We start from the raw sequence: 10623 nt of genomic DNA, 5'->3' as shown, positions 1-10623 counted from the left end.
TTTGTTTTGTTTTGTTTTGTTTTGTTTTGTTTTGTTTTGTTTTGTTTTTGTCTGAATGGCCCAAATGAAGAATAAGCAAGTATTTATGAAATTATGGATGGGAGGTAGGCTGGGATGGGTCTGGGAGGTAAAAGTAGTTTACAGGGTTAATACCTGCCCTGTACCAGGTAAGATAGGGCTATTCGATTGTTGTAGCAGGTTAGATAATATCACCATAAAAGCATAGGGCTAATAATAAACATTATTTAGCCATGATTTTACTTAACCGCAACAGTTGTCCAAAGTGAACTTTATGTCAAAAGTCCTATTTCTACTACAAGGGTTCCATAGGGGAGGGCAGATGATTCTGGATGGTTCTGATAGGAGTAGGGTATAGCTACCAGATTCCTTCTTTCTTTCTTTTTTTGTGAGAAAAGGGTTTATTTCAACTCAGAAGTACATATAATGGTTCAGCATCAAAAGCAATGAGGACAGGAATTCAAGCAGGGCAGGAGCCTGGAAGCAGGAGCTGATGCAGAAGCCATGGAGGCATGCTACTTACTGGCTTGTTCCTCATAGCTTGCTCAGCTTGCTTTCTTATAGAACCCAGAACCACTAGGCAAGGGGTAGTCCTGCCCAAAACTGGGTGGGCCTTTGCCCATCAACCATTAATTAAGAAAATGCCGTATAAGCTTGCCTACAGCCTAATTTTTTGGAGGCCTTTTCTTCAAGGTTCTCTCCTCTCCAATGACTCTAGCTTATGTCAAGTCGACATAAAACTATCCAGCACCAATGACCACTTGTCAGATTGACACATAAACACATCATTGCTAAGCCATAGCTTTTCCTTTCTTGTTCATCCTAAAGATGACAAATTAATATCAATATCACAATATAAGACACTTTACAAACTTAGAAAGTCCCACAGTCTTTACAAAAGCAAACACTTTAAAATTCGGTCTTTTTTTTTTTTTTTTAATCAAAGCCTCTTTTAAAACCTAAAATCTCTTTTAAAATGTGGTCTCTCCCTCAACTATGGTCTCCTGTGAAATCTTTTAAAAAAGTAAATACATCCTTACTTTGAGGGATGAACTAGGGCATAGTCATAATCAAACCAAAACAAAAATAAACTCCAAATATTTAAATAACTCAATGTCCTATTATCTGGAATTCACTCATGATCTGGGCCCTTCCAAGGGCTCATTTCTCCAGCTCTGCCCTCTGGAGCACACACAACTTGTCTTCTAGGCTCAGGCCAGCTCCACTCCATACCTGCTGCTGTCCTTGGCAGTCATTCCATAGTACTGGCATCTCCAAAATGCTGGAGTATTCTGCTGCAACTGGACTGTGTTTTCACCAATAGCCTCTCATGGGTTCTCTTCATGGTGCCAAGCCTCAAATTCTCTCCAAGACCCTTTAAATCCTAGGTCTCCAACTGCTACTGAGGCTTCACCTTCACCAATACTCTCTCCTGGACTCTCACAGTATCAGGCCTCAACTGCTCTCCGTGACCCCCCTCATGCCTTCTAATCATTTGGGTCCCAGCCCCATTATGCATCCCAGAACTCTGTACACAGGAGACATTTTCTGACATTCCCTGAGTAGACAGGGCCTGATCTGTCTCGGTGACAAGATGAGAGCAGAGGGTGGGTTATGGAAGCCCCAGCCCAGATAGGCAGATCTTGTTTGATCCAGCAACAACCCTGCAGATGATCTTCCCCAACAGGGGTCTGACTTGTGAAGATGAGCCCTCTGTAGATGTTTGTTTCCGTATCCTCATCCATGATTTGGGGGCCTAGGGATATCTTGTCAGGTGCTGGGAGCTTGAAGCATGCATCCCTGCTAAAGCCAGACTGGAGCTCTTCCACCAGCTTTCAGCAGCCACACCCTGGTTCCTGGAAAACTTAGGACCATCTTGTGAAGTTTCTGGAAGGGAGATGGTCTTGTCATGCTTTCTGAGTGGAGATGAGTGCTTGAGGAGGAATGAAATGGAGCTTTCAGGAGAGGTGGTTCCCCTACAGAGGCAGCTAGTGACCATGGTCAGCCTAGAAACAAGTGTGGCCCACATAGCTAAATAGGAACCTTAAACTTCCTGCTCTAGGAACTCTGCAAAGGCACCATGTTCAGGCATGCCCCAAAGGAAAGAAGGTGGCTTAAGTGGCAGGATACACGTAGGTCCTGGGAGTGGCCTGGGGAAGGTCGGCTGTGGTTAGAGGGACCCCACAGATATAGTTTATTCACTGTGGTGTATGCTGCCACAAATGGAAGTCTTCTTGTGGGAACTACTCCCTCCCTCTATTCCTGTGAAATAGATCCCCTGGGCTATTTCAGAGATTCCCAGAAAGGAGGGGATATAAGATATCTTGGTCAATGAGTAAATCAGGTCTTCAGAACCCAAGCACATAGGCCTAAAGGGTCAAGTTAATTTGTATCTTGCAGAGGATACAATAGCAAACTTGATGGCAATTAAACTTCCTTAAGCTTCTGCATCTACATCTACATCTATGTCTTTATCCGAAGCCAGGAACTTGGGGGACTCTGAGCCATTTTGTGAGGTTCTGGAAGAGAAATATTGAGGCAGGGTTTTTATCTTTCTTAATATGGGTACCAAGGGACCTGGAGGGAGGGAGACAGGGGGTCTGGGAGCCATTTTATGACATAAGTATTCCTGAATCTTGGGGACATGAAGGACAGGCATTTTGTGCCATGCTAAGCAGAGAGTAAGTTATGCTTACTCTCTGAGTAAGAGGTTGTAGGGTTGTCAAAGGTGATTTTTGAGATAGAGGTTTTAGATAATGCAGTGTTGATATTGGTTAGGGTATCACCAAGGGGAAGCTATAGTTGGAGCCAATCTCATAGGTTCCAAAAGACAAGGGGAAGACAAACTCCAGAAGGAAGGTCCCTCAATGGTTCAGCTGTTCACCCTATGGAAAGCACAGCACCAGAGTTCCATTTGACAGAGTCAGCCTTTTGCCTAGACGATCACTGTAGAGACAAAGAAAAGTAGGTGATTTTTAGTGGTTAGGTTATCCCTTACAGTGGCTTTGCATTCCTGGTATATGTGGAACTCTAGAGGACAGCAGAAGCCCCACTCCATCTAGAGATTACCTGAATGGTATTTCCATCAGTGTGTAGATTTAGGAGAATACATCTATGCCACACTCCCACCTAGTAGACTGGCATGGAGCCAATTTGGGGTGTCAGAAAGAGGAAGGGATCCAAGCAAGACCTAAGATGGATACATAGAAATTCAAGCTACATTGTATTCTTCTGAGAGTGAAAGAAACAAAGTAGAGCTGACTTGACTGATGAGGCCCTTCTCTGGCATCCATGCCTATCTCCTAGGACTTGAGAGTGTTAGAGCCAAGTTTTTAGGGTCTTGCTGTTTAGAGTGGGCTAAGTGCTCACCTGCCAGTATGAGTCTTTCCCGATGTTTTTTTACATGCAAAAGAAGTTCCTGGAGGGCAAAGCCAGGCTCTCAGAGGCAAGGGAACATTGCAAGCTGGACTAAAGAGACACTTTCCAGATAGTGAGCTCCCAATGAATGCAGCCTGGCACTGAGCATGGCCCAATTAAAATCACATGGCATCGTTCCAATTCAGAGCACAGGTGGGCCCTATACACTCTAGTCCTGAGATGACTGGAGGAAGCTACACTGGCTCACAGTGCCATTGCATCAGACTCTAGTATGAGAAGGAGGAGGTGGAGTTATACTGGAGATAAGACCTCAGATGTATAGGGGTAAAGAACCAGGGCCACAAAAGAGGCACAATAAGACCTCTGATACAAGGTATACAGAAGCTGCCCGTGCTTCAATGCAGACTGTTAGTGGGTGTGCACGGTAAGACCAAAGATGTCACCTCTGACTTGTGGTTGAGGTGGTAATGCGGGGCTCAGAGAAGGCCTGGGACTGAAAGGTGGAACTTACTGTTAGGAAGGGTTTTATGGGGAAGGAAGAGGGAAAATCTTCAGAATCTGCAAGAAAATGCAGGGCCCTTTCCCTTTTGCCAGTCTTGAGAAGGCCCTGCACAGGTATTTCCACAGTGATACATCATGACTTCTGTCTCCTCTCTCAGGAAGGTGAGCCTTTGGAGTGTGGGCTATGATCAGAGCCCAGAGGGTGCCAGGGATTTTCAACAGAAGAGGTATCCATTTTTGATCAGGAATCCAGGTAAGCTGTCATGGTCAGGAGTGAATATGTGAAAAGGACCCTGGTCCCCCCAGGAGAAGAATACCTAAAGCATGTATGCCCCTGTTCTGATGTCTGGGTTGCCCTGCATGTGGGGGAGAGGGGCTTCTACTCCTATAATAGAAAACAGGGACCCAAGAATGGGAGCTATGATGCACTTCCAGTGGACCATGGGAACTCCTGTCTCATCAGATGGGTCCAAGACAGGTGGCCATCACTGCAGATCCCACAGAAGAGTTGAGGGCTATACCACGGTCTCAGTTATCCTAAAACGTTACAAGGTCCCTGGGTATGGAACTTCAACAGAATGGGAGTCCCTGTTTGAACACAGTTCTTGGTTAAGTAGGCACCTGGGAAGGTCCAGGAAAAGATTCCAGAGAATGAGTGAAGGAGACTCCACTCCAACACACACACAATGTGACCCCTCAAGAGACCTCCCCAGATATGGTCACAAAAATAGCCTTGGGCAGGGCAGCCAGTCTGAGTCCCTGCCCTGCTTCCAGGCAACAGTCTAAAGGAGCTGAAGAGCCTGCTAAGAGCACCCTGACCTAGGTCATGAGTGGGAGGGTCAGGTCTGTGAGGGCACATGGTGAGATTTGAGAGAGTGCCTTCAGCCACACACAGCATACTCATTACCTACTTTCCTTGCTGAGAGCTCTGGGAAAACGCAGTCACATGGGATGGATTCCTTCCCCTCTCCTGTTCTTTCTCTCCACAGAAATAGCCTCTTGCCTTAAAGAAGATGGACACTGGGATCCCTAGACATAGGTTCAAGGTTAGAATTGGTCTGCTGTACTGTTTTAGCACAAATGAACCACACTGAATTGGGCTACCTTGTTCAGGGAGACCTCAAGTGGTGTCAGGAGGTGGGATGTGTCCTCATTACCTTCTGGTCCACCTCAGAGACAAAGAAACCTGTTCTACGACTTTAACTCAGGTAAGAGGAGGCATACACAGGGGGAGCTTCACCTCTTCTACCTTGAGGTCATCAGAGGCACATGCAGGACCAGAGTCCTTTGGCCATAGGGCACCCCCATCCCAAACAAAATCTTGTAGCTGGTTTTTGAGAGCTGCTCAAGCCTCAGCTGTCAAAGTCCACGCACCTTTTCCCTTTTCCTCTCAGGCCTGTGAGTCTTCATCCCTGTGAAAGCCCTGCTTGTGTTTCCCAAGGAAATCAGCATGGATTCTACTGAGAGCAGCCAAAGCTTCACCCTCCCAGACATCACTCAGTCCCAAGGGAAGCAAGGGGTTTGGAGGGTACCTTGGTCCCCATAGCTGAGGAGGGGGAGGGGGCTACCATGACCCCAGGAGATGTGTCAGTTGGAGAAATGCTGGCTTCTCCCCAGAGTGGCCAGAGAGCCTCTTCTTGCCCCACTGCCACTGGCTCTGTCAGAGGGGTACCATCTGACCAGGGTTCTCGTAACTGTTAGGACAGCGGCCATCTTAGTGTTCCCCTCACTGGAAACACTAAGGAGAAAAATAGTTAGGCTCGTGTGTTTCCTGCTTTCTAAGTATCAAATGAACCCAATGGTTCCTAAGGCAGAATTGCTTTATAGGATTAATAGACATTATGCTCCATTCTACCATCTGATCTTTACCAGGGCTTCTGATTGAGTGTGGCTTTTGTTTGGCATTGACATCATTGTAGTGAACCCCGTTGTCTACTTCTACTGTCTTGTCACTGCACTGGGGATCACCTATGATTGGATTCAACATGATGCTCCATGTTGAATTATTACACAAGACAAGCCTGGTAATAATTGTACTATGCATCATCTTCTTAGAGGATAACTGTGTCAGTGAGGAGGTGTTGTGATGCACATTAAATAACATGGGGCTGTATGCTGGGCAGGACTATTTCATGTATGGTGAAACTAAGAGACTCATCACTGAGCATTTTGTGCAAGAAGGGTACATGGAATACAGCCAAGTGCCAGGTACTGATCCTCCTGGCCATGAGCTCTGGTGGGGTCCACGGCCCCATGCTGAAAACACCAACATGCATATATTGAGGTTTTTTTTTTTTTTTGCCAGCATCTTTTACAAGGATCCCAAAGACTACCCCTTCAGATATGCAGAGGCGTTGAGAGATGAGATAGAGAGGGCCTAGGCCAGGGTCTCCCAGCAGATGGTACTGCTGCTCTGAGCAGCACACATTCTAGTGCACTGGCAGTTCCCATCCAATATCAGGTCAGGCAGAGTCAGTGATCTAAGTACCATACCCTCATGTGAGAACTGGTGGGAAGGGAGTGTAAACCATTCCATTCTTCCTGTCTGGGTGACTTGGGGTTTCTTGTTATTATAAAATGTTGCTACTTTTTTCATTAGCTCAAGATGTACCTACTGAAAAAAAAGGTGTACCTACTCTTCTTGATCCACTTTAGGAGAATTTTTTTTTAAACATATGACAATGACTTATATCTAATATGTAATTATTCTCAAGATACCATGGCGTTCTAATTGGAACTACCAAGGCAATGGGAAAAAACTCAGCATTTTCATGAAAAACAGAATAAAAATATTTCTGATTGCTCTTTTTTTTTAAGTCTCCTGTTGTGGTTAACTAATTAAAATGAAAGCTAACATAGGTGTCAGGTGAATGTGATCTCTTCCCCAGAACTTCACAGCTGTTCTGTGGGAGGTCTTATGTTAGTAAGCAGACTTAAGAACAGGCTTGTCCACCCTTTTCTGTGAAAAGGTGAAGTTGAAGTGCAACAGCCCTGTCAAGAAGATAAGTAAGAATTCCCTTTATATCCCAAGGTTAAGTACAGTAATTCTCCAGATGTGTCCCCTAAGGGGCATAAACCAAGGCAGTTATGGTTCTCAGAAATATTTAGCCAGGATCAGGCCCTTGGGCAGTGTAAATGACTTACGGCTGAGAGAAGAGAAATCTGTTCTGAGCTCCCATCACTTCTGGAGCTGGACTTGGCCTAGAGGACTGAACACTTGGATAACACATAGAGTCAGGAAGTTTGCATCTCCATCACCTCAAAACAGGAAACCAAAAACATACAGCGAGGAATCCTGTCCTGGCACTAGAGTCACAGATGAACACAGCACATGTAGGGCATGGTTTACCTCCACCTTCCACAAGGGATTCCTCACACATAGGGTCGAATATGTGGGAGGTCTGGAACTAACCCCTAGGCAGGGCCTCTTCTACCTCCCTCATGAGGAGAGACTGAACTGACCACTAAAATTACTTTAAGTGTTTGTAATGTTTTGTCTGCATGTTGAAGCATACCACATGTGACCCTAGTGTCCCCAAAGGACAGAAGAGGGTGGCACATTTCATGGAATCAGAGTTGCAGATGGTTGCAAGTCTCCATGTGAGTGCTGGAACTTTCTCCCCTGCAAGAGCACCAAGTGCTTAGCCAAAGCGCTAGCCCCAGACAGATTTAACTGTAAAAAAATAATTTGTGTACATGTTTACATGAGTGTGAGGGGGAGGATGCATGCATATCTCAGTGCTGCTGGGGATTCAAGTTGGTTCTTCCTTCCACCTGGTGATGGCAGGACTTCACTTGTTTCTACTGCTGCAATATATAGTCCAGGCTGGCTGGCCTGCAAGACTCTGGCCCATTCTCCTGTCTCTTCTCCCATCTTAAAAAAGGAGCGCTAGGATTCCAGGTGCATGAACTGCTGTGTCCTACTATTTATGTAGGTTGCAGGGAAGTAAAGGAGATCCTCAGGCATGAGCAGCTACTTACCTTTTATCCTGGGATCCATCTCCCCAACCATAAGATAGCATTTTAGCTCAGTTTGACCCAGATTTTAACATGTGTCCAATGGAGGGGGGGAGCCAGTGAAGTTTATTCACAAAATTTCATTTTGGCTCTTTGATTGTCCTGTGTCCATCCCACCTTTCGCTACAGTTCTCCCCACACAAGGAACTGCACCAGGGCTTTATACAGGCAGCACACATATTCCAGCCATCCAGATGTGTGACTTACTTCCCAGGTGAACAACCTGGAGTCTCCTAGTATTGGGAATGTCCCTGATTCCTGCCTAACAAATGACAGGCCTGGGAGGAGACCAGGAGTCTGTATGCACATGTAACCCAGGCAGTTCCCACCCTTACCAGACCAAGGTAGTCCCTCTAACAAAGACAGGGCTCTTTGTAATATCTTGTCAGACCAAACACCAGAAGGACCTTCATGGAGGCCAATGTTACCTACTGAAAACAGCCCTAGAAGAAAGGTAAGTGCATGAGTCAAGCATGATTTACAGATTGTCTCCAAGTGCATCCTGGAGAGCTGAGTGTCCCAGTGTGGAAATTTCTGCACATTTCCTGTGTCCCCTAAATAGACCATGCCCCATGTGCTTGCTGTTCTATCCCTGTAGCTTTTGCACATTTTCCGATGAAACTGACACTTCCTTTGTGGGCTAGAATGGAGAACCTGCCCTCCCCTGGGACTGTCTTTCACACTGAACAATGCACCTGTTGAGGTGTTTTGTAAGATTTTTGTGGTCAGATGTGGCACAGCTGAGAACCACAGGCAAAGGTTCACTGCTATGTCGAAAGGAAACCAAGGATTCTCACCCTACCAATGGAACAACACTGAAATTGTGAGAAGTCTGGGGCTTGGAGGATGCCTTATCACTAATTTCAGAGATGAACCCCTGCCCACCTTTCCACATGTAACTCCACATAAGTGAATCTGGGGTGAGGTTGGGGATGTGAACCATTTTTGTGAAGGTTGTGAAAGTTAAAAGGCTACTCTGAGCTTTCTGAATTGAGGTAGGCACTTGGGGAGGACCCAAATAGTTCCTTTGAGGACCGGGGCTCTCAAAGTCATGCATCTATGTCCCCTGTGGTCAGCCTAGTTCCAAAAGGACCAACTTGTACAGATGAACCCCCTTTCTCTCCATTCTTGGGAACCCTGCAAAGACATCAATTTTTGACATCCCCAGAGGGAAAGAGGGGCGAGTAGCTTGTAGGGTAAACAGAGGGCTGGGGGGTGCACTGTGGAAGCTCTGCTCCAGATACAACAACTTCAGACAATCTGACCCTTGTGGCAATGAGGCCCTCCCTTCCCACTCTGGGGACTCTGGGATAGAAGGCATTTGCGAGGTTGCCAGAAAGAAAGGGGCCACAGGAATTACTCAAGACGGAAGCTGGGACTGGGTCTCAGAAGCTCCAACCTATGTACACAGGCATGGACAATCAACTACATTGTATGCTGTTAAAGATCTGGCACAAATTTCTCACTTTCTTGTGATAAAGGGCCAGTCCCCAAGCTTCTGTATCCCCCACTGCATCCTGGAACTTGGGCATGTAGGTGGTTACTCAGGGCCATTATGTGAGATTTCTGGAACCGAGACAACCTTGATGCAGTTTCAGAGTCGAGGTGACTGCTTAGGGTGGGTTGAAAGGGAACATTTCAGGACAGATGGCCCACAAATAATGATGCTTCATTCCATGGTCAGCATGACAGCAAGGGAAGCCTGAGCCCATTGTCTCCTCCTTGGGGACCTAGCACAGAAGTTTTAGAGTTTCCCTAAAGGAGGATCACATCAACTCCATGGTGAAAATCAGGTCTGAGAGTGGATGGAAGAAGACACACTCCAGAAAGAGGGCGCCACAATATTTAAGCTGTACTCTTGGGGTGACTGATCACTGTTTCAAATGGGGGCACAGTTGCCAGAACCTTTGCCCAGTAGATCATTGTGGACAAATACACAATAGCTGGTTTTAGAGGTCCATTTATCTTTAACAGTGGCTTCACATTCAGTATGTATGTAGGACCAGAGAGAGGACTGCAGAAGACCCCCTCCATCTTAGAAGGTACCCAAATGGTATTTCTACTGGTGCACTTGGAAGAATAAGTCTATCCCACACCTTCTGCAAGCATTCAGTGAATGATGCCATTTTGAGGGTTTCAGAAAGAGGAGGTGACCAAGTATCTGTCAGTGAAGCTGTGAACTCTGAGTCCTTCCTTGAAACTATACCCCAGACAGACAGACAGACAAGCTAGTAGGCAGTCAGGCAGACAGACAGACAGACAGAGATAGTCAAGTTACATTGTATATGTTTAACCCTGGTGAATCAATCCAATGCTGACCTGTATGAATGCTCCCTTCACCAAGCTTCAGCATTTGCCTTCTGGGACTCCAGGGCAAGGGATGAGGATGGGTTTTAAGCAATGTTTTGGAGTTCTAAGTGTTTAGATGGTACCTCAGTGTGGACTTACAGGAATGAGCTTCTCACCCACCCTTTCATATCCACGAGTGTGCTGATGGTGGGATGTATATGCTGTCAGGGTCAAATGATAGCACAAGTTGGACTTGAGAAACACTCCTTAGATAGAGGTTCTAGATAGAGACAATATAGCCTGGCAACAAGTGGGGCTCAACTTCTTGGCCTACAAAGCATAGGAGGGCTTCCATACTCACATCAGCCTTGGGAAACCTTGGAGTTGTTACTACACACACCTTTGCTTCAGCTTGCAGTA

The sequence above is a fragment of the Psammomys obesus genome, unplaced genomic scaffold (genome assembly GCF_907164565.1).
Source record: "Psammomys obesus unplaced genomic scaffold, mPsaObe1.curated_primary_1811, whole genome shotgun sequence".
Classification (NCBI taxonomy): domain Eukaryota; kingdom Metazoa; phylum Chordata; class Mammalia; order Rodentia; family Muridae; genus Psammomys; species Psammomys obesus.
The sequence above is the reverse complement of the archived record's forward strand: the minus strand, read 5'-3'. Positions refer to the sequence as shown.